The 20526-nt window shown below is 45.1% G+C and overlaps 1 protein-coding gene across 4 annotated transcripts in view; it reads left to right on the forward strand.

Annotated features, from left to right (window-relative positions):
- The window catches only part of FAM110B (family with sequence similarity 110 member B), a 142450-nt gene that overhangs the window by 67062 nt on the left and 54862 nt on the right, over positions 1-20526 (forward strand). Inside the window, exon 1 of one of the 4 annotated variants that reach the window (XM_042972946.1) lies at positions 9765-9848. The exons of 2 other annotated variants lie outside the window; for them this stretch is intronic. The gene's annotated coding sequence lies outside the window, so the exon portion shown is untranslated. Of the gene's footprint in view, positions 1-9764; positions 9849-14999; positions 15102-20526 lie in introns of those variants that run through there. One more of the 4 variants, XM_042972944.1, reaches the window with a different exon arrangement.

Genomic DNA, 20526 nt, shown 5'->3' on the forward strand with positions numbered 1-20526 from the left:
AAGTAAGTAACACAGATTTTCTTGTTTGCTTAGAAAGTCGTCAGATGTTCATAGTTTCAGAAGATTCTTTCTCTTCAAATAACTTATTCATTCTTGAAGGACACGTTATTTTTTTCTCCTTAAAATCACTGAGTGGTAAAACGCTCCAGGAGCGGAACATGAGTTAAAGGAAAAGGGTTCCCTAATTATTGTCACTGCCTTTAACAGGATTATGTAATGAAAAATTGCTTCTTTGCTCTAAAAGAAAACATGGAAAGAATGTGTACATTTGGAAGTAGGAACAGGAGACATATAGGGAATCCAGATACAGAAACTGGTCACCGTGTAAGAAAAACTTAACATTCGGGGTGCCTGGGTGGCTCAGTGGGTTGGGTGTCCGACTTCGGCTCAGGTCATGATCTCATGGTTTGTGAGTTCGAGCCCCGTGTCGGGCTCTGTGCTGACAGCTCAGAGCCTGGAGCCCGCTTCGGATTCTGTGTCTCCCTCTCTTCTCTGCCCCACCCCTGCTCACGCTCTGTCTCTCTCTGTCTCAAAAATAAATAAACATTAAAAAAAACACTTAACACTCAAAAAAGAAACTGGGGGTGATTATTTTCAGCAGGAAAAAAAAAGTCTTAACTTTAAAGGTAATTACACACTTAATAGTATATATAGATGGAGTAGGGCTCAGGTTGCTGCAAGGCAGATTTCTTTTAAACAAATCCCACTTGCACATTAATTTCTATTGTGGAACTTAAAAAATTGGCCCCTAGATATAATAAAATTATCTTTAAAATATACACGTGTAGATGGAAATATCTTTCTGACAAAACCATTGAACCATTATCTATTAATGATACTGAGCTAGGGTTCACAAGATTTTTTAAACTGTGAAAGTAAAAACAGTATCTAGGCAGACACTCTAAAAGGGGATTGTTTCTCTTTACCTTATTTTAAACTTGATTCCTGCTGTAGTAGCAACAATCCATAAAGCTTCAGACACCTGCCAAGGTCCCAGTCGATCTTGAAGCATGCTAATGTTTCTGACTTTATATCCAAAGAAATTATTTTCCATTTTCTACAGCACTTAAACTTACTGGCTTCTTTCCAGACGTCTGAACCTGGCCATGTCTTCCAAGTATGTAAGAACGCTTTTAGATAAAAGGAGAGAATTATCCAAATAACTAAGGTAAGGACTATCTGAGCTGCACTTAGCAATGAGGGCTTGTGTGAGTGCCAGCAGAGGCTTGCCCTGATGTCTAATAATCATCAGCAAATTGGCTGACAATCCAGGCTGAACTTTTGGTTCCTACTCTAATGGTTTGACTTACGGCTGAGAACAATTAGCTCATCAAAATCGTGGTTGCTGAGGCTGCTGCTTACTGACCGATTCCTCACCTGCTAGTTAGCAAGGCTGAGTTGCAGACTGGCTGTAGGCTAGATCTGTCCACCGGGGCAGGGGGGGGCAACAAGAATCTCCAGGCCGAGACATTACAGGGGCTCTACTCATTAAACACTGGCCACCCTAGGTTTTTCTTTTCCTTGGGTGGGAGTGGGAAAAAACACAAAGCTTTAGTAAATAATTTATGTTAGTGATAGCACAGTAGAAACATTTTTTAAATTCAGTATAATATTCCATTAATTTTATACCCCATAATGTATGTAACCGATTGGCTATTGTTGAATGGGATTTCCTTTCTCTTTTGACTCTCTAAGGGATACTGTGATATGACAAATACCGTCACTCTATACATTTTTTCATATATCCTCAATTATTTCTAATTTATTTTTGCATATGGTCTGTAGGATGATTTCCCCATGGTGAATGGCCAGGGGTAAAGGTATACACATTTGTCACATTTTCAAGACATTTTCCCACATTGCCCCCAGGAAAAAAAAAAAAAAGCCATGCTCATTTAAGTTCCAGGATTTCTAGATGTTACTAACAAGCTCTTAACAGTATCACATTTCCCCTCTGGGTTGCACGCAGGGCATGATGTATTTATATTATATACTTATGTATATATTATGTATTTATATTATATGCTTCTTTTTCTAAGAGAGGGTCGGTTTCTCTAATAACATGAATATCATTTGGCCCGGATGTTTAATTTTGCCATCAGCCAAGTGTGGAGAACTTAATGTTTACAAAATGCTGGGTACTCTCTAAATGCTTGTTGTATATATTAACTCACTTAATCCACATAATGTCATCCTCATGTTGTAGATGAGAACATTCAAGCATGGAGAAGTTAAGTAATTTATCCAAGGTGGCCAGCTGGAAAGTAGTAGATTGGTATAAAGTATAATGGGATAGGAGGTGAGAAGTACATGATGATGTTATTCTAGCAACATAATTTCCCCCAAAGAATATCATTCAGGAGGATATAACTTCCAAAGTTTTCATATGACCCCTTTCAAGACACCTATCCTTAGGCTTTAAAGGAAACTTTAAACGTTTCAGAAAGACCCCAGATGAATTTCATAGCAAATGATATTTGGATGAAGTAACCTTTCAAAGTTAGTAACGTTAAAACATAATTATGAACATTTCGTACGATACGTACTTGAAGTGATTCCTTGAAGCTGTTGCTTAAAATAGCAGTATGCTTCAGTCATGCAAGATTATATGCCTTGATTTTTGGACGGTAATTGTAGAGATGCCCTCAAGAACGGGGGCTGATACTATGCAGAACTGCTTACAATTATAGGAAGCTTCATTTAACTGAAATATTTACGCATGCCGCTTTAGGAGTCAAAGCTACGATTTAGGACGTTAATCCATTTATTGTAATTTAAAGTTGTGTAGGAATTATCGACGGTCAGTAGAGAAAGAGTCCAAGCCTGAGTCCTTTTGGTAGAACAGAGATTGTTGATAAGGTAAACACCTTCACATCCAAGAAGATGCCTGTCAGTGTCCATAAACCCTGGTATGATTTGAGAACAGAAGAAAAGGTAATATGCTTAGGAATATTACTGCAAGCCAATTCAAAGTTTATTATATTATTCTATATAAGATTATTTATGTGTATATATTATATATGATATGTGTGATGTGTTTATACATTATTGTTATTTTTATATATAATATATATATAAGATATATATATATAAGATTATTTAATAATATTTAATTATTATACCCATGGGGTAATTAATTTTTTGTGTATAAGAACAAACATGATTTTAGCGAGAAAAGGAGCAAAATGGGAACAAATTGGAGTTCCTGAGCAAGTCCTAGTTTATGGCTCCCTTTTCTGATTTCCCTTCCTTCCCAACAAGCTCTCTGGTGCTCACTGCCTCCCTCACCTGTAAATTCCATCAAGGAAGATGGTATATCTCAACCCATGATCACATAAGTAGGGGCCCAATATACATTTCTCGAGCTACTGAGGCAATGTCTCCTTACTATTTTTAGGTTTTCAAATAACCCTCTCTTCCTTGTCCTAAACTTACATTTCTTAAAGGCTACAAGTCAGAATGCTGAGGATTAATCTTACTGGTTATTTATTTTTAAGTTTATTTATTTACTTTGAGAGAGAAAGAGAGAGAGAGAGAGAGGAAAAAGCACACGTGGGGGAGGGGCAGAGAGAGAGGGAGAGAGAATCCCAAGCAGGCTCCGTGCTGTCAGCACAGAGCCCAACTCGGGGCTTGAACGCACGAACTGTGAGATCATGACCTGAGCCAAAACCAAGAGCTGGACGCTTAACCAACTGAGCCGCCCAGGCGCCCCTCTTATCGGTTATTTAAAATCATTCCCATTAAGGTATAGATCACTGATGTCTTATTCCACCACCATGGTTGTGTTGTTGTTATTGTTAAAGTTTCTTAGTGATATTAATTTTTAATTGCTCGAATGTCCATTCGTGCAAGGCTCCCTGCTGTCCACATGTGTGTTCTGATACCAACATGTAATTACACACGCATGAAATGTCCTTGTGCGTTCTGCCTCATCGGCTGGAAAAAAAAAACCCATGTTTGACTTGTAACCATGTATAAATATAAGTGAAAGGAAGGTAGGAGTTTTGGTTTCTGGAGAATATAGAAGTTCTTTTATTATGCAGTGCTTAAGTTCCTGTGAGTTATTATGCAATGCTTAAGTTCCTGTGCGTTGAGATACTTTTAACACTCCCTGTAATTGACTGTTGGACTTTGTAATTAAGAAACAATCATTTGGGTGGAAATGGGCTGCTGTAGGAAATAGCTGAATCAAAAAGATGCTTTCCTCAGAATGTTGTGTTTGTGAGTTAGATGCAAAATGAAATCATCTTACGACGATTTTTCTTAATCTGATGTTCATTAGGCACGGAAGTGTGCTTTTTGCGTCGGAATTTCAAAAGTTGCTTCTGTCACCCTAATCGTTTAGTTTCTCAGGTCTGGGGGGGTGGGGGGAAAGCCCCTTTTGCACTACGTATCCCAGCTCTCTTCTTAACCCCGTGGACCTGCGCGGAAGCACCTCTGTGGGTTCTTCTTAATTCACGCTGAATGTTGAGACTACCATCCTCTAAACAGGTGCAGGAGCTCACCCCCAGGGCAGGAGACTTGTTACTTCTTGTGCACAGCAGGCGTAGGAGGCCCGTTTTCCTGTAGGAGGACAAAGTCCTGGCTGGTTAGTTTTAGAAGGCGAGGAGGTTTGGGGGCTGGGCAGCCCTACGTGGCCTGCTAAGGTTGTAGGCGCTTGGTACTTGGGCATCCTTGGGGTCAGGGTGCAGTACAAAAGGGTATGGGACATTGCAGAGGTCAATTTTGTCTGTATAAACTTTTTTGAGGGTTAGTCCCATACCTAAGGAATTCTTTGTTCTCTTTTTCCCCCAAGTGACTTCTTACCTCTGGGCCTGAGAAACCAGTTACATTCTTGGTTAAATCGGCATGATAGGGCTAATCCCCGTGCAGTGTTGACCTATGATTAGGTCGTGTCAAAGTCCAAAGCCCTAAATTCGGTGGTCCGCTGGGTGGGCTGGGGTGGCGAACTGGAAGAGAGGCTGAGAGCAGACAGGGCCTCATAGGTTTGTTATAGGGGGATACAGCAGGAAAGGGGCCCAAGGAAATGGGGAGAGGGGGCCCCTGGGAAGCAGTCCGTCCAAGTGCTGTGGTCAAGTACCACCGACTGGTGCTGTCCGGCCCTGCACTTGTGGATCCTGTGAAGTCCCTCCGCGAGGGTGTTTGGGCCGCCCTGGGTCCTCGTTGACAGGATAGATGCCGAGAGTGCGAGGATGTCGGAAAGGCTCTACTCTGCGAGCGACTGCTAGCCATTCACAGCCAGCCTCCTGGACAGAGTCTCTCTGGAGCTAGCCGCCCCGCAAATTCATACCTCCTTAGCTGTCTCACTGTCCCCTACCTTCCCGTCTCTCTCCGCCGGTACTATAAAATATGAGTCGTTCGGAGAAAAAGAAAGACAAGCAAAGGCGATGGCGCAGACAAGGCTTTGAGAAGACCCTACAGGATGCACCCTAAGCCTTAGAAGGCTTAGAAGGCTTTGGAAACCGAGCCGCACTGAGAAGACTCACACCGGCTGCTTACGAGGGCTGGCAAGATGGTCGTCCAGACATAATCATCTTCCTCAGCAGGTGGCTTCCCAGGAGGCCCCGAGAGCTGACTCACACGACGGCATCCTGCGTTGATGGACAAAGGAACGTCGGAGGCCCTGTTTGCACAGCGGGGTCACTTCGTGGCACACGGGGCAGTGTGCAAAGCATCCGAATGAAGAGGGGGTGCTGAGGACCGCACCTGGTCTTTGGCACGGGTGGGGGAATTTCCAGCAGCCCATTTTGGTCTTTCCCAGCCTGTCCTGCTTCAGGCACCCGTGTGCTGCCTTCTAAAAAGAAAGAAGGAAGGGAAGGAAGAGAAGGAAGGAAGGAAGGAAAGAAGGCAGGCAGGCCAGTGTTTGGGTGTTATGAACAGAGAAGGAAAGAGCACTATACTTCCTAACTACTCATATGCTGTTCCATCAGTTGTCCCACCCCTGGTAGCCAGAGGAGACTTTCACAGCCTGGGCGTGCTTCTCTTTCCCTTGGAGTTGGGAGTCGGTGGTATGCTAAAGCCCTTCAAATGGTCTGGGGGGAGCTGATCGTTAGCACCTCTGCCCAGTCCCACGCGCAGCGACTGCACGGTGGTTGGTGGCTTGAAACCCCACGATGGAAATGCGGCTGGTCAGGGCCACGCCATCCCAGGCTAGCTGTTCTGATACTGGCCAGCCCGTACTCCACGTGGGCTGGGATCCGTGGCACGCCTCGGACCACCAATCAACCGCTGGTCCTTGCTCCTTCCTTTGGCAGAGCCGGGAGAGGAGAGCTGAGCTGCGGCTCCCGTCAGCCAAGTGGGAGAATCCTTGGCCATGGAGGCCCAGCTTATGAGCAGCCCTCCCCACGGTGGAACCGGATCTGGTTCCTCAGAGCAGAAGCAGCTTTCCTGGACCCCTTGCGGCAAGTTGGAGTCTGACAAACAACCAAAATAGAGACACCTCGGATCAGTCTAAAGTTATCTAGGAGCCATACGCTTAGAAAGAATCATTTTTAGTGTGGGAACTCTGGTTTCCTTTCCAAGGGAAGAAGAAAACTCTAACAGAACTCTGTATGCAAAGTCTCGACGCTTACGCTTTCCTCTCTTCATTCTCCAAGGTTAGAGAACCAAAACAGAACTGGGGGATTCCATTCGGGGAGGTTGATGCCCGTGGTGCGTGACTGCTCCTCCTTGCCCAGTGTGGCACACGTGAGATGCACACGTTTCTGTTCTTTGTCCAGGGCAGGGCAAGCGAAGGTTTTGACTTAGAAGATTGTGGGAACCTCTTACTCTAGAAAGAACCGAAAAGGAATCAGCAGTCATATTTTCAGAAGGCTTGGACCAAACTCCCTTCCTTCCTTCTCTGGTGGATGCTGTTTCCGGCTGTGTCTCCAAGTCCCTCCTTTGCCCTCCAGTCCCGCCAGCCTCTCCAGGACCTTGACACACCCCTGGCCCTCACCCACACTCCAGCCACAGACCGGTCACCCCACCCCCCACTTACATGCTTTCACAGCACCCCCTGCCCCCCCCCACAGCGCTTCACAAGGGTTTACTGCCATCAGGGTTGCTCATTTGTTAATGAATCACTTGATGTTCGTCTCCCTCATTAGAATGGAAGCTCCATTAAGAATCTGAACGCTCTGACTCCTCCCTGTGCCGCTGTTGTCAATGTCCAGCCCGGTCTTTGCGCACAGGAGGTGCCAAGCACTGTTCGTTGAGGGGGCGAATGGCTTTTCAGAATCAAGGATGAGTTGACAAAAGTTCAAAGACAAAAGTGCTCGTTCCGGAGGTTAAAACCAAATATATAGGCTCGCCCAGCAGAGTGGCAGTAAGAAAGATTACCAATTAACTGTTACCCGGTTTCAAACAAATATTGGTTCTAAACATGTGGAAAGATAAGACCGAAGAAAGGACAGTCGCTTCCGTCTCTCAGAAAGGGTCTGTTTAATGCTTCTACCAAACAGGCATGAGAGAAATTAATCAAACAGCTTTTTAAAGTGCCTTTTTTTGAGCTAGCAGTCTGTTAAATGAAGGGGAAGGCAGAGCTGTTCGATGTTTCCTAGATAAATGCCTGGAAGTGTTACTAGTCTGTATCCTGGCAGCCTCCGGGGAGCTGTGCCTTAGGCCAAATCACTGAAGCCAATTCCTCTTGGAGTTTTAGCTCCTGATGATGCTGATTGCGCTTTGATAATTCAGTGGTCGATGCTTCCAAGTAACGCACGCGGCAATACTTTCCTTCAGCAGACTTGTCTCCATCATGTTTCCCCCGACTTTGTGTCTGTGTACGTTTCTACACCCTTTTTCATTCTTAAGTTGATGGGCCATGAGTTTCTGTGCTCTCCTTTGGAGTTTATGGGCCATGTCTTGCCTTTCACTAGCTTATTTCCCAAACAGGTTGTGGGACACAAAGACTGGTGGATGAAAAATGATCCTTAGGCAGGATTCCTTTTCTATGGCCACTGATTAATCCCTGGGGATATTTGGTTCCTTAGAGCAAATCATAGTGCCTTTTGAGAATGTCAGCTTTCTATCAAGGTTTTCAAATAAAAAGCAGAGCAAAATAAAAACTATAGAAATGAGAAGTTTGCCCAGTATCGTCGGATCAGAACTTAACTGGTAGAACATACCAGTTTCTGGGAATTACTGAAAGAACACTGAACAGATTAACAGATTTGATAAATATCATCCCGGGATTGTTAATTTTGTGGCACATACAAGAAAGAAATGACTTTCAGGGAAAACAAATGTGTAAGTAGGCTGCAGGGACAAAAGTTGCCTTTGACTCGCCGACTTCTCTCCTCTCCCCTTCTCACATAAATTTGTCAATTTAAATTTAACCAAACTGCTCATTACCAACTTTCCCCAATTTATATTCCATAGAAAACACTTTCAAAATGTATATCATATAATCCATATTGCAAATCGTAAATGAAATACAATTATATGCCCATAATTTCCTGAAAAGTCCTTTTAAGATCGGTTCTTACAGAATCAAGTGAAATTGTAGCAATTACATAGGCAAAAAGAAGGAGGTGTCATATTTTTTTTGTTACTAGAGTGAATACAATAGTGATTCTCTGTGGTTAATCAAGTCTGCCATTAGCTTGTCACTGTTAATTCTAAATGGTGTTTCTGACAAAATTCCACAGTGGAGAAGTGGTTAGATACTTTTTTAGAGTAGTGTGATACTGGAAAAGAAGGTAGGTAATAGGACGTCGTGAAAAGATTGCTGCTATTAATAATAGCTTGATGAGAACTCACTGTGTGCCAGTCCCCATGCTAAGTGCTAATAGCCCATTGACAATAATCCTGCAAGGTGTCTCGCATTATTGCCTCTGAGACACAGAGAAATCCAGTCCCTTGCCCAGTCACAAAGGTAGGAAATAGCTGATCCAGAACTTAAACCCAGCCAGTTTGCCACTTAGATGCATGCCCTTTAGGTTTGCATCAAACCATCCCTGACAGGATTTGGCTTCTAGAACTGATTCTACGGTTAAACCGTGAGGTGGGCAAATGTATTTAATTTTTGCTTTTATAATGACTTCTAATAACCCTTTTCCATCCCTTGTAACTCTGAATTATTATTCATCAGGAGAATCAAGATTATGACTTTTGACACCTTGAGTAGCCCTTTTCCCCGATGGACACAAACGTGCGTGGTATTTCCAATGATATTGAGAGATTAATTAGCACTTTAGGACAAATGAGTGGCAAATTGCTAACCCAGGGTAAATAAAGTGAGGCGCAGATTTTAGAGGACTTGGATTTTAATATCCTCACGGTATCGATTTTATTATTTCTCCCTGCTGGCTTCTGTGAAGTTGAAGGAAGCTGGTGGCACGGCACATCGATTTCACCACTCTTTGTTTCTCCAGACTGGAGAGAACACAGGCACGCGCTTGTAAGAAACACTTCTCGTTTACGAGGTGAGGCATCCATCTTCAAAATGACAGGAAATCAAGATGATTTTTGTCTGTGGGGTTTTAATTTATTAAAATGCAATTTGCCTCTGTGCTTTTGCTCTAAGAGCTCTGTGCTAGCAAACTAGCTATAATTAGATTAGCAGCCTGCTAAGCGCTGGTGACAGCCTGCGCCTCAGAGAGCATGTGCTGGATTCTGCATGAGCCTCTCCTCATTGGTTGCTCGCCCTGCTGCTCGCCGGTTTGATAGGTTTCCACAGTACTCTTTATGCTGCATTGGAGACATAGATACAGAGATACTCTACTGTGTTCTTGCGACGGCGGAGGTGCTTGGCTGCTGACAGTAAAGGAGGAGGAAGGCACCGGAGAGAAGGTGTCCGTCTTTGTTGTAGTTCATCGGAGGCGCCGGCTGCCGGCTCCCGGAGATCACTGAAGAAGTTTCAGTTCATGGTAATTACTTTGAGGCTTTATCTGGCAGGAAAAAAACAGGGCCATGCGTGAAATGAAGTGCGTTCGTCATGTCCTCCGTTTAATTTGATCTTGCTTTTGTTAATATCACGCGTGCTCCAGCTTTCCCAGACTGTAATGTGTTCTCCTGGAGAAGGCTTGGCTGGTAAACAGCTCCCCTGTTCACGAAGGAATGTTGTTTTTACCTGGATTCAAGAGTGCAGGTAGCGGGGGATGATTCTTATTGGTTCTCTCCTGTTTTGGAAAGTCCGATGTTGCCTCAATTTAGGTGGCTTTGGAGGTGCGTTTCAGTAGCCGGGTGACTTTGTTTGCATGGAGTCCAGACTCTCATGAATAATGAGCGATCGAGGAGAGTTCAGTGAAACACACTTTGATGAGGACGGGGGAGCGATTCTCCCGGTGTCGGCGCAGAAGTAATGTGCTATTGTTTCTTCAAAGATGTGTGCAGCCTTCATTTTGGATGGCTTTCTTTGTTTCACTGTTTGTAATTCCCATTAAGCCTTTTTAATATGGAGAATATTAGCATATCCCATTGTGCCAAAAATACGTAGAGGTGCGTATTCAGCTGTGCCAAAGAGAGAATTTTTCACTCGGGGCTTTTGTTTCACAGGGATGTTACGTTGCTTTCGGAGTTGAAATGAAATCACAGAAAGGTGGGGTTCTGACCACTTTGACTGAGGTCTGACGACGTTTGAAAATTTCTATGCATGGTCGCCTGGACTGTTTTCCAAATCAAACCCTACCTAATCTTAAATTGTGTAATGAAGGTAGTATAGTCTGGAGGAAAAATATCTAAATGGCCAAGGCTGAGCTTCAAGAAACCCAGACAAACGCAGCGTGAGTTTTTGTTTCTCAGCGTACCTTCGCCATAGAGCTGTTTGATTCAGAAGAACCCCTTGTTATCATCTGGTCCTCAAACTTAACAATTGATGTCCTTACCGTCGCCGACTGTGGAGACCAGAGAAACTTGTGTATTGCCTCACCAGTCACACGGCTGGCTGGCTGCCACCATGCGTCTGGTCTGCTATCAGTGGAGAGCCCTGCTGATATCTGAAGGCTGTCAGGAATTATTGCCCTGCTCCTGAAAAGCCAAACAGTGCCATTTAAGTATTTTGTTAAAATGACTGCTTTGATTGAAAGCTACGATCTGGTTGGAAGGGCTTCTGTAAATTCTTAGGCAGAGGAAAACTTCAGAATACTAACTGTGCTTCACTCCCCACCGCCCGGATCCCCTCCCTAGTCTATCCGGAGGTTGTAATAAATTGTCTAATGTGACATTTCTCCCAAGTCACAGTTTTAAGAAAAAAAATAAAGAATATATCAAGAAAGGGGGTCATTTATGGTAATGCAGCGTCATCTATAAATAACAAAGTTTGGCAGTCACTCATTGTAAGGCAGGGGCTCTCTGTGACTACGGGCAGTGGCAGCGTTTTGGTTTTAAGATAGCACGTGTGACGGGATGAATGTGGGAAGGGTCGCCCTCCCGAGAGCTCTGACTTCCTGTTTGGACTCCCCTGACCCCAGCCACGCCTGGTTCTGACTTCAGAAGGTTGCGTCGCCGTGGCGGGAGCGCAGTTGGTTACGGTGATCGTGCTGTCCTTCACACGGCCTGACCCCTCTCTCCAGTGACAGCCCTCCATCCTTTGCCTGACATGCTTCCTGCTGCAGGTGTGGAAAATAACCTGCATTTGACAGTTGGGTGTGGACACTCGTCTGCACAAGAATAAATTGATGCGGCTCCATAACTGCCTGTCCTCCTTCTCCTTCTGCTAATCTCCCGAAACCCCTCCTTAATCACCTTAGTCTTACAGAATTTCCAAGAAGGAAGCTGCCTGAAGAGTAAATTATTGTTGTCCTGCATAACCATTGTAAACCTCCCTTTTGAGCACAGCCCCACTTAGCATTTGGGAAGCTGTGGGAAATAGTTGTAAATGACGTTGATTCTCAAGGGCTGGATCTTAAAAGACTTTCTGTGTCTAGAAGGAACTTCTTAAGAATGTGATGTAACTATAAATGCGCACGGATATTGTGTAAGGTACTATGATATCCCAAAGGGCCTTTTAACATATACTAAAGGGGCATTTTTCAAATAGCACTAAACAAAATGCCAGCCATCTTTTCTTAGAGTACCAAAACCTACACTTTTATCTTCAGATCAATTACTACCTGTTTTTACTACGTTCAGAGGATTCTTTATGTAGTTCTGAAATGAGAAAGTAAAAATAAGTTTCTTAGACACTTTAAAATTTTGTTCTACCCATCCTTGTAATTCTGTGGCTCTTTACTGCTGAGAGAACGGCATTTCTGACCAATCAAAAATAAGTCCGTTAGGGGCGCCTGGGTGGCTCAGTCGGTTAAGCGGCCGACTTCAGCTCAGGTCACGATCTCGCTGTCCGTGAGTTCGAGCCCCACGTCGGGCTCTGGGCTGATGGCTCGGAGCCTGGAGCCTGCTTCCGATTCTGTGTCTCCCTCTCTCTCTGCCCCTCCCCTGTTCATGCTCTGTCTCTCTCTGTCTCAAAAATAAATAAAACGTTAAAAAAAAAATTTAAGAAAAAACAAAAACAAAACAAAAATAAGTCCGTTAGCATGAACTAGAATATAAAATGTATAATTTTTTAAATTAAAACATCAAGGGCTACTTCCTGACTTTTTCTCCTAGGGGCTCGTAATCATAGCCGAAAAAAATGGCAGTGAGTTTAAAAACAAAAAGTCATTCCACGTAGAATAGGATGTGCCACAAAGCCCCTGGGCTGATCGCAGCCTGAAAATAATGGCAGAAAAGAAAGAGCAAGGTGTCGTACATGGTCTTGGATGTGAGGGTTGTGGTATGGCACCTTGAGGTGGCTTTCTGGCCAGATGCTTGGGCATCTGTGATGGCAAAAAACAAGGGACATCTGTCCTTGGCAAGTGATTAATATCTCAGGATTGACCCCCCCCCCCCCGATTTGCCTGGGTTGGAAAAATATTTGAAGAGACACGGGGCTCTCATTTAAGTGTATTTCATTTTTTTTATTATTTTACTCTGTGATTATGTGCACCTACCAAGTGCCAGGTTCTGCGCTAAGCATTCATGAGACAAGGATAGAAGACACAGCTCTGTGGTAGAGGAGAGACCGTGAAATAAATAATAATAGGGGATAAGAGGAGAACAGAGGCGTTTAGCTTGGTGATCCCAATGAGAAAGGGCAGGGAGGGAAGGCTTCAGGAGAAGAGAGATGGTAACGCCGGGCCCCCCATCCAGAACTTTCTGATTGCCACTCACTTTGCACCACATCCACCAGAGCTAATGTCTTGTAGGAGTTGGCGTGGGCCACAGGGCTGTTCCGTAGCTTATACTGACTTTCAGTTTTACTATGTGCTCCTATTTGTGATCTGTAATGAACGTCCTGAAGATAAACCGTCGTTTTTTTTTTTTCCTTCTGCACCTTTGCAGAATGCACCCTGGATTGTTGCACAGAAGTATTTATGTTTTAGTAGATTTACATAACATGGGACTTAAAAAAGACTTTTTTGAGGCATCCAGTAATTTAAATGTACCTCGTAATTTAAAAATCCATCTTCAAGGAATCTCAAAATACCTTCATTACTGTTGTACTCCCGAGCAATTCAGTGATGACTTTTGCAACCGTGTGCCTTGCCAGGAATAATCTTTTTGCTCTTAGAGGCCTGTTGACTCTTTTGTGGGAGTCATTTATTTTGTCGATGCTCACTAAAGACAGGCTTGTAAAGTTGGGGCGTGGGTGATAACACTTGCCTTTGGCCTTACTATGATGAAGGCCTTCTGCTTTCCTTCCCTTATACATTTCATCGAATTTAGGCGTCTTTTAAATCGTGCCAAATGTGGGGGGAAGGTCCACTTTAAGGACAAGTTTGCATTAGATCTTCCACCAGTGAACCGTCTGCGTGGATACGGGTCCTGCATTTCCGATATTCGGGACCCGCAGTCAGAATTCTGCAGTGTTTTGCTCTAGTCGGGCCTCCGTATCCACGTTTTCACATCTGTCGTATCGCAGCCTTGACTTCCCTCTGCCTTCGCTCTACCGCTACTCTCTGTGTTGGACGTATTCTCCTTCAGAGCGGACCACCAGAGGCAGCAGCTGGGAGCTGGCCTGCTGGCCTCTGGGAAACAGCCCCCTTCCATTTTTCTCCTGTCTTGAATTGTTTCTTTCCAGGCTCCTTCTTTTCTGCCCACCTGTTAAGTAGGTATCCCAAAAGTTCTGTGCTTCATCAGCTTCTCTGACACCTGCTTTCCACTGGTTGGTTGGTCCATTGCCACAGACTTAGCTACTACTTTTGGGTCCCCGCATGTCCCCTGCTCCAGTCCTAGCAGCCTCCTGGGCTCCTTGTGCCTCAGGGCCCTGGCTGCCCCCTCTGCCTGGAATGTGCTTCCCCCAGTAGACCCCTGGCTAGCTCCCCTGCTGCCTTCAGATGTCTCCAGCCGCCATGGTAGCGGGACATTTCTGAGAATATAGTCTCCCCTCACTGGAATGTAGACGCTGAGGTCAGACATTTTTCCCTTCACCCACAGAGCCTAGAATAGAACTTGGTTCATAGAAAGTGCTCTGCCAGTACTTGAGAATGAATGAATGAATAATGAATGAATGAATACTATCATGGGGGCTTGACAGTGCAGGTAGGGGTACTCCTGGAGCTCTGCCCCAGCCAGCCGAGTGGTTTTTGTGAAGCCCCTTACCTGAGCGGGCCTGTTTCCCGTTCTGAAGGGGGGGGGGGCACTACCAGATGGCCCTGAGGCCATTTGACATGCGAACACCCTGCCAGACCTTGGGTAGACTCAGACTCGGGATGTTCAGGGCAGCAGTTCCAGAAATGAGATGACGTCCTGTCAGCCTTTATTTATGTGACTTCTCACAACTCAGCGTGCAGATTCTTCTATATAATTGCCGCCCGTGGTTAAATGTCTCCTTAAAAGCGTAGCTGAGGTGAGCAAAAAACCCTTCGCCTCTAAGTGAAGTGTGTGAGAACTAACACATTTTGGTGTACCTACCTGTTTGTTATCTGTTTTTTTTTTTTTTAATTCATGCGCCCATTTTTAAAAGAACCATCATTTTCCATTGCTATATATATCTAGTAGCCTGCCTATTTCTGTCAAATAAAAAAGCAATAGCAGTTTTTTCTCTATTTTCAGATATTACATGCTGCAGAGAGTAGCTTAAGGTAGAAAGGATTCCCTGTGACTTCTGCCTACCGTCCATAAAATACTCATTCCTCTTTCAAGTAAGTACATTGCTTGATTTGGACCCGTTCTGAGCAGAAGGTATTGATTCGCTCTGAAAACCTGTGACATTATTACATTAAGACAAAGAGGCTGAGAGGCTGAGGTTTCAGATATTTTGCTGTCTGACCAAAAAAGAAAAAAGACAAAGAAAAAAAAAAGGAGTTCCTGTCTTGGAGGTCTCTACCAGGACTAAAAGTAACAGTAACCTTGATTTACTTTTGCTTTTCCAAGGAATTCCATGATATGTCTTCTATATATTTGCTTAGTAGTGACGGTTTTTTCAAAGGCCGTGTTGTATTTACCAATAGTCAGTGACCAGCTACTCGTCACTGCGTGGGTTTGAAGGCGACATTAACAAACGAACATCTTTGTACTTTAATGAAAAGTACACTGTCTATGGTCGGGGAATGAAATGGTGTTTTCTGACAGGCCGAATGGTGTAGGGCCAGCATTAAGTGCCCTGGGAGTTTTGGGGAGAGAGAGTTTTGCAGGATGGCTCCCAAAGGAGGCCATGTCAAGAGGCCAGAACCTAATGGCCAGCCAGGGGACAGACTGAGAAGGCCGGGGGCAAGTGTTGGCAGATAGCCAACAGCTATGGAAATGTGCGTGCTTCATGAAGAGACTGCTGGGCATCTCATCCTGTGTCCACACCACCCCAGGATTCCTTCCTGGTCTCCAGAGCTGATGGAGAGCCTGGAAACATCCTAGAACCAGACCCATTTTCCCCCGAAGGAAGCAAGGACGTGGATGAACAGTGGTCAGGGTCCAGATGGTTCCTCCCTTTTCCAGAGGGGCTGAGAGTTCGATATCACCAAACGAGGACATTGGAAATGTTTAGGAAGTTGAGAGACAGCTCTCCAGTTAACTGATGTCTGCAGTCACTTAAGCAGTGGTAAGGCACAGACGTCACGAGAGCACAGTCTTAACCTCAGCGCCATATTCCCAAGTGGCCACAAGCTCCGATTTGATCGACAGCCTTCCTCAAGCCTCTTTTCCAGCATCCATATGAATCGGGCCATTGCTCGTATAGTATTTCATGCATTCTGTAGTTTATTATTCCTGCATTATGCATGACATTGTTGGGTAGATGTTACCACTGTCCAGGAACTTCAGAATCTAATTTAGGCTGACAGGTAAGAACCGGCCTGTGCCAGGTGGAATTCTGCCATCTGTGGAGAGAGAGGCATTACAGAAAAAGCCAACAGTGCCCCCCAGTGATATGCCCTGAAATCCATCACCATATTACCTTATCTTCTTATCCCGGATATAAGAAGTGCTGAGAGGAAAGCCCTAGGCTCCTGTTGGCTGGAAGGAACTCCACGCCTTCCATCCCCAGGTCTGAGATTGCAAAACTGCCCCTGCACACAGGATTTAAGAGGGAGTGCCTCCAGCAGGGCCCGTGTTCTCCACTCGGCCTCATTCGAGGAGCCCACCCATCCCGATGTGCCCACAAGGGAGGGGGTTTTCTGGGACAGGTGCTAAAAGCAGGCCCCCCACAAATGGGCCTGTGGGTCCCTTTTATGATTCCCAGCTCCCGTGCTTTTTCAGACACCGCCGTGCGATGTTAATGCCCGGGGGGGGGGGGGGGGGCTCGCTCCTGAGAGCAGGTGAATTTGCGACCCTGGTAGCCAGGAAAACACTGAGGGGTTGAGTAGACACGAGTGTGAACTCAGCTCCACTGCTTACCAACCCTGCGAACGGACTTTACTTCTCTGAGCCTCAGTTGCCCACATGCCAGCTAAGATAACAGCAAGCTAGTAGGGGTTTGGAGAAGGCCAAGGACATAGCTGTGGGAGTGCCTGGTTCCGTAGAGGCATGCAAGAGGTGAAGGAACGTCCTTTCTCCCTCCCAGACAGCTTCCGGAGAAGACAGGCAGTTACTGTCCCAGGCACAGCCGTCTTGAGTTTGTCGATATTTGTCAATATTCTCATTTAGCTGAGGTCCTGCATGGGAGAGATGAGAAAGGATCCAGCCACGTTGACTCATTAATGCGATGTCGCCTGGGTTGGAGACACTAACTCTTGGCCCTGTGTCTAAGTCAGTTAATTGTACACAAGCCGATTTCAGTTGTTTCTCTGCTGGTTTTCCCGTAAATAAGATGGAAACATTTACTTCAAAAGGGCTCTAAAAGATCGTTGTTGAAAAGCATAGTTTTTGCCTCGCCATCCAAATGTTTTCAACTGTTTGGGGTGGTTTTTGCATTTGAAGTGTATTAAAACTTTGTTTTGTTTCTGCGTTCTTGAAATAGAGATAGGTAACCCTATGGAGACCTAGGTACTAATCTTGTCATTCGCGTTTTTCATGATCACTCAAGACGTGCATTTAAGATTACGTTGTTTTTAAGAGTACAAGGTGTGGGGGTGCCTGGGTGGCTCAGTCGGTTAAGTGGCCGACTTCGGCTCAGGTCATGATCTCACGGTCCGTGAGTTCGAGCCCCGCGTCGGGCTCTGTGCTGACAGCTCAGAGCCTGGAGCCCGTTTCAGATTCTGTGTCTCCCTCTCTCTCTGACCCTCCCCTGCTCATGCTCTGTCTCTCTCTGTCTCAAAAATAAATAAACGTTAAAAAAAAAAAAAAAAAAAAGAGTACAAGGTGTGTCTTTTTAAAACATGGTTCCTTACTCAAGGAAACTAAAAAAGAAAAGAAAGGCATAAAATGACCTTGCAGTCTTCTCTTGGTTAAACTTTTGAGTTTTTTCAGTCTAGAATATGAAACCCCCCTGTATAATGTTTATGTAAGTCGCCGTGAAAGAAACAAACGGTTTCTATGCATTATCCGTGTGATTACAATTTGAGGAAATAAGTTACAGTGTTTTAGTTTCTTATTATTGGAATCAAACTTAAGCAACTGATAAGGGCAGTTTCGCCTGGAAAGCTTCCTTTTCCAAAACTTCTCTGGCACAGATTTTTGTTCCTTCGTAGTGTGAGTGCTGGGTACTTGAGACATTGCCGGGAGCAAAAGCAACCTTTGCCTGCTTTTTGTGTGTGTTAAATGCTCCTGACCAAAAATCCGGGCTAGTTTTCCCCAAACCGCTGTTTCTCCATTTTAGTGTCTCCTAACGCTGGTCCTCCCTAACGAAAGATTTGTTCCTTGTCCATGACTCATCCACCTTTCACGCCAGCATCTCTGACTTTTTGCCTTTTCCCAGATCAGCTCTTTGCCAAGCAAATGACTCAGAGCTCAAGTTCCACCGGTACAGTCAGGTGTGGCTCTCCCAAAGCCGGCTCAGCTGACCTTGAGCAAGGTCTCCCCAGGAGCCAGGGAAGCCAGCGGCGGTAATGAGACCCACCGTGCAGCCCAGTGGAGCCAGGCTTTGACCTTGCTTGGTGCTTTTTAAAAAAGCAGAGGAAGAGGAGGGGCATCCTCTGGGAAAAAGTAGCTGGGATTTTACTTGTCTTATTCTCCTTCACAAAAATCATATAGGCTTCTGTGAAGTTAGACGTAGGGATATTCTCCTCTCTAAAACAAAATAGTCCTATACTCAGACGGAAAGTAGAATTCTGTTTTTGAGGATTTAACGCGTATTTATTATGAAATTCAAGAGGCCACTACTGATGGCAATTTAAATTGTTAAATTACCAGTTAAGTTATTTGGCATATTTGAAATGCTCTTTTTTAATCAAAGGAAAGAACTTCTGTAAGTTACTGTGTGCCCATAGTTTTTTGTTGTTGTTAATTACTAGTGACTATTACAGTATACATCAGTTCATTGTCGATGTAGTCACTGCTTTTCTTTTTTTTTAAGTGTATTTATTTATTTTGAGAGAGAGAGAGAGAAAGTGGGGGAGGGACAGAGAGAGAGGGAGAGAGAGAATCCCAAGCAGGTTCCACATGGTCTGCCTGATGCAGGGCTTGAACTCACAAACTGTGAGATCATGGCCTGAGCCGAAGAGTCAGATGCTTAACGGACTGAGCCACCCAGGCGCCCTTAGTCACTGGTTTTCTACAAAGATTAGAAGAAGAGCTAAGCCCATGGTCCGTGGAAGGCCTACCTGGGGAGTGCTGTGCTAGAGGCATCCTGTGCCTCATCCGCTTACTTGCCCTGCAGAGAAGGCTTTAAGAATCTTCATCGTGTGGATGAGGATGCAAGAACTGAAGGGGTTAAAACTTCCTGAAAGGGCAACCGTGTGATAAGATGCACTGGGTATAAAATCCCAAGTCTACCCCCAGGCTCTTCTATCAATCCCTTACTAGACTTTTCATACCCATTGATTTCTTTATAATGCTAGGGTCATAAATGGAATGGGAAACATAGTTGAGGATAATTGGACAGTGGGAAAGTGGAACGGGAAGGTCACAAGACAACATGGATATCTTGTGGAATGTTGGAACCACTCCCTAGAAACTATGGGTGGTCTTCAATTAGACAAGGGATGAGACCAGAAAGCCAAGTGATGAGAGAAAGGGGCTGTAAGAAAACACCCATTAGAGAGAGGAGGACACATACAGAGTAGTGGCAAGTAAAAAGCTGGCCTGTCAAGTCCTTCACCTTTTATTCTCCAGCCTGTTGAGTTTCTGCTCCACCATGAGGTGTGGACTGAGGAAGCGTCCAAGCATCCTGACTATGCAAAGTTCAGAGAGGTGGAGGCTTATCAGGACCACGTGACTAGTGAGCATCGGAGTATCCTCTCCAAACTGGTCACTCTCTTCCAGAGCCTAGTGCTGTGGTCTCAGTGTGTCCCCCACCCCATTCATATGTTGGAATCCTAATGCCCAATGTGATCGTACTAGAAGCTGAGGCCTTTGGGAGCTACTTAGGTCATGAGAGTGGAGCCCTCGGGATGGGAAGGTACCTTGGTAGGAGAGGCTCCAGAGAGATCCCTTGCCCTTTCTGCCATGTGAGGACACACCCAGAAGAGGGCCTTCCCCAGGACTAACCACGCTGGCATCTCGATCTTGGACTTCCAGCCCGCAGACCTGTGAGAAAGAAATGCTTATTGTTTATAAGCCACCCGGTCCGTGGCATTTTGTTGTAGCATCCGGAACAGACTAAGACCCCTAGGAGAAAGTTGGCCTCTGCACATGGCCTTTGGATGGTGTTTGGACGTACCTGCTCTCATAGCTTCCCATAGCACTGGTCTGTCACTGTCTTGAAATTGATCTCTTGCTTTTACTTGGGTCTGGTGGGTCTGACTCTAGAAGACACGTGTAAAGCCGAGCTCAGCTCAGCATCATCCTCAGACAAAGACATGCAGTTTCCACCACAACGGTCACTGGAAGGAACTTCCTCTGGAAGGAAGCCCCATTGAGGCACTGCTGGCTCTTTACCATCCGTGTCCAGGGAGGTCAAGCCTGACCGGCTTTTCCTCATGCATTAGACGTCAGACCCCGTCCCTTCAACACCAAACAGCTCTGTTACTGACTTCGCCTTATTATATCAGTCAGCCTGCCCTCTGGTCTCTGCTGTCAGACCAGTCCATTTAGCAG

The sequence above is a fragment of the Panthera tigris genome, chromosome F2 (genome assembly GCF_018350195.1).
Source record: "Panthera tigris isolate Pti1 chromosome F2, P.tigris_Pti1_mat1.1, whole genome shotgun sequence".
NCBI lineage: Eukaryota > Metazoa > Chordata > Mammalia > Carnivora > Felidae > Panthera > Panthera tigris.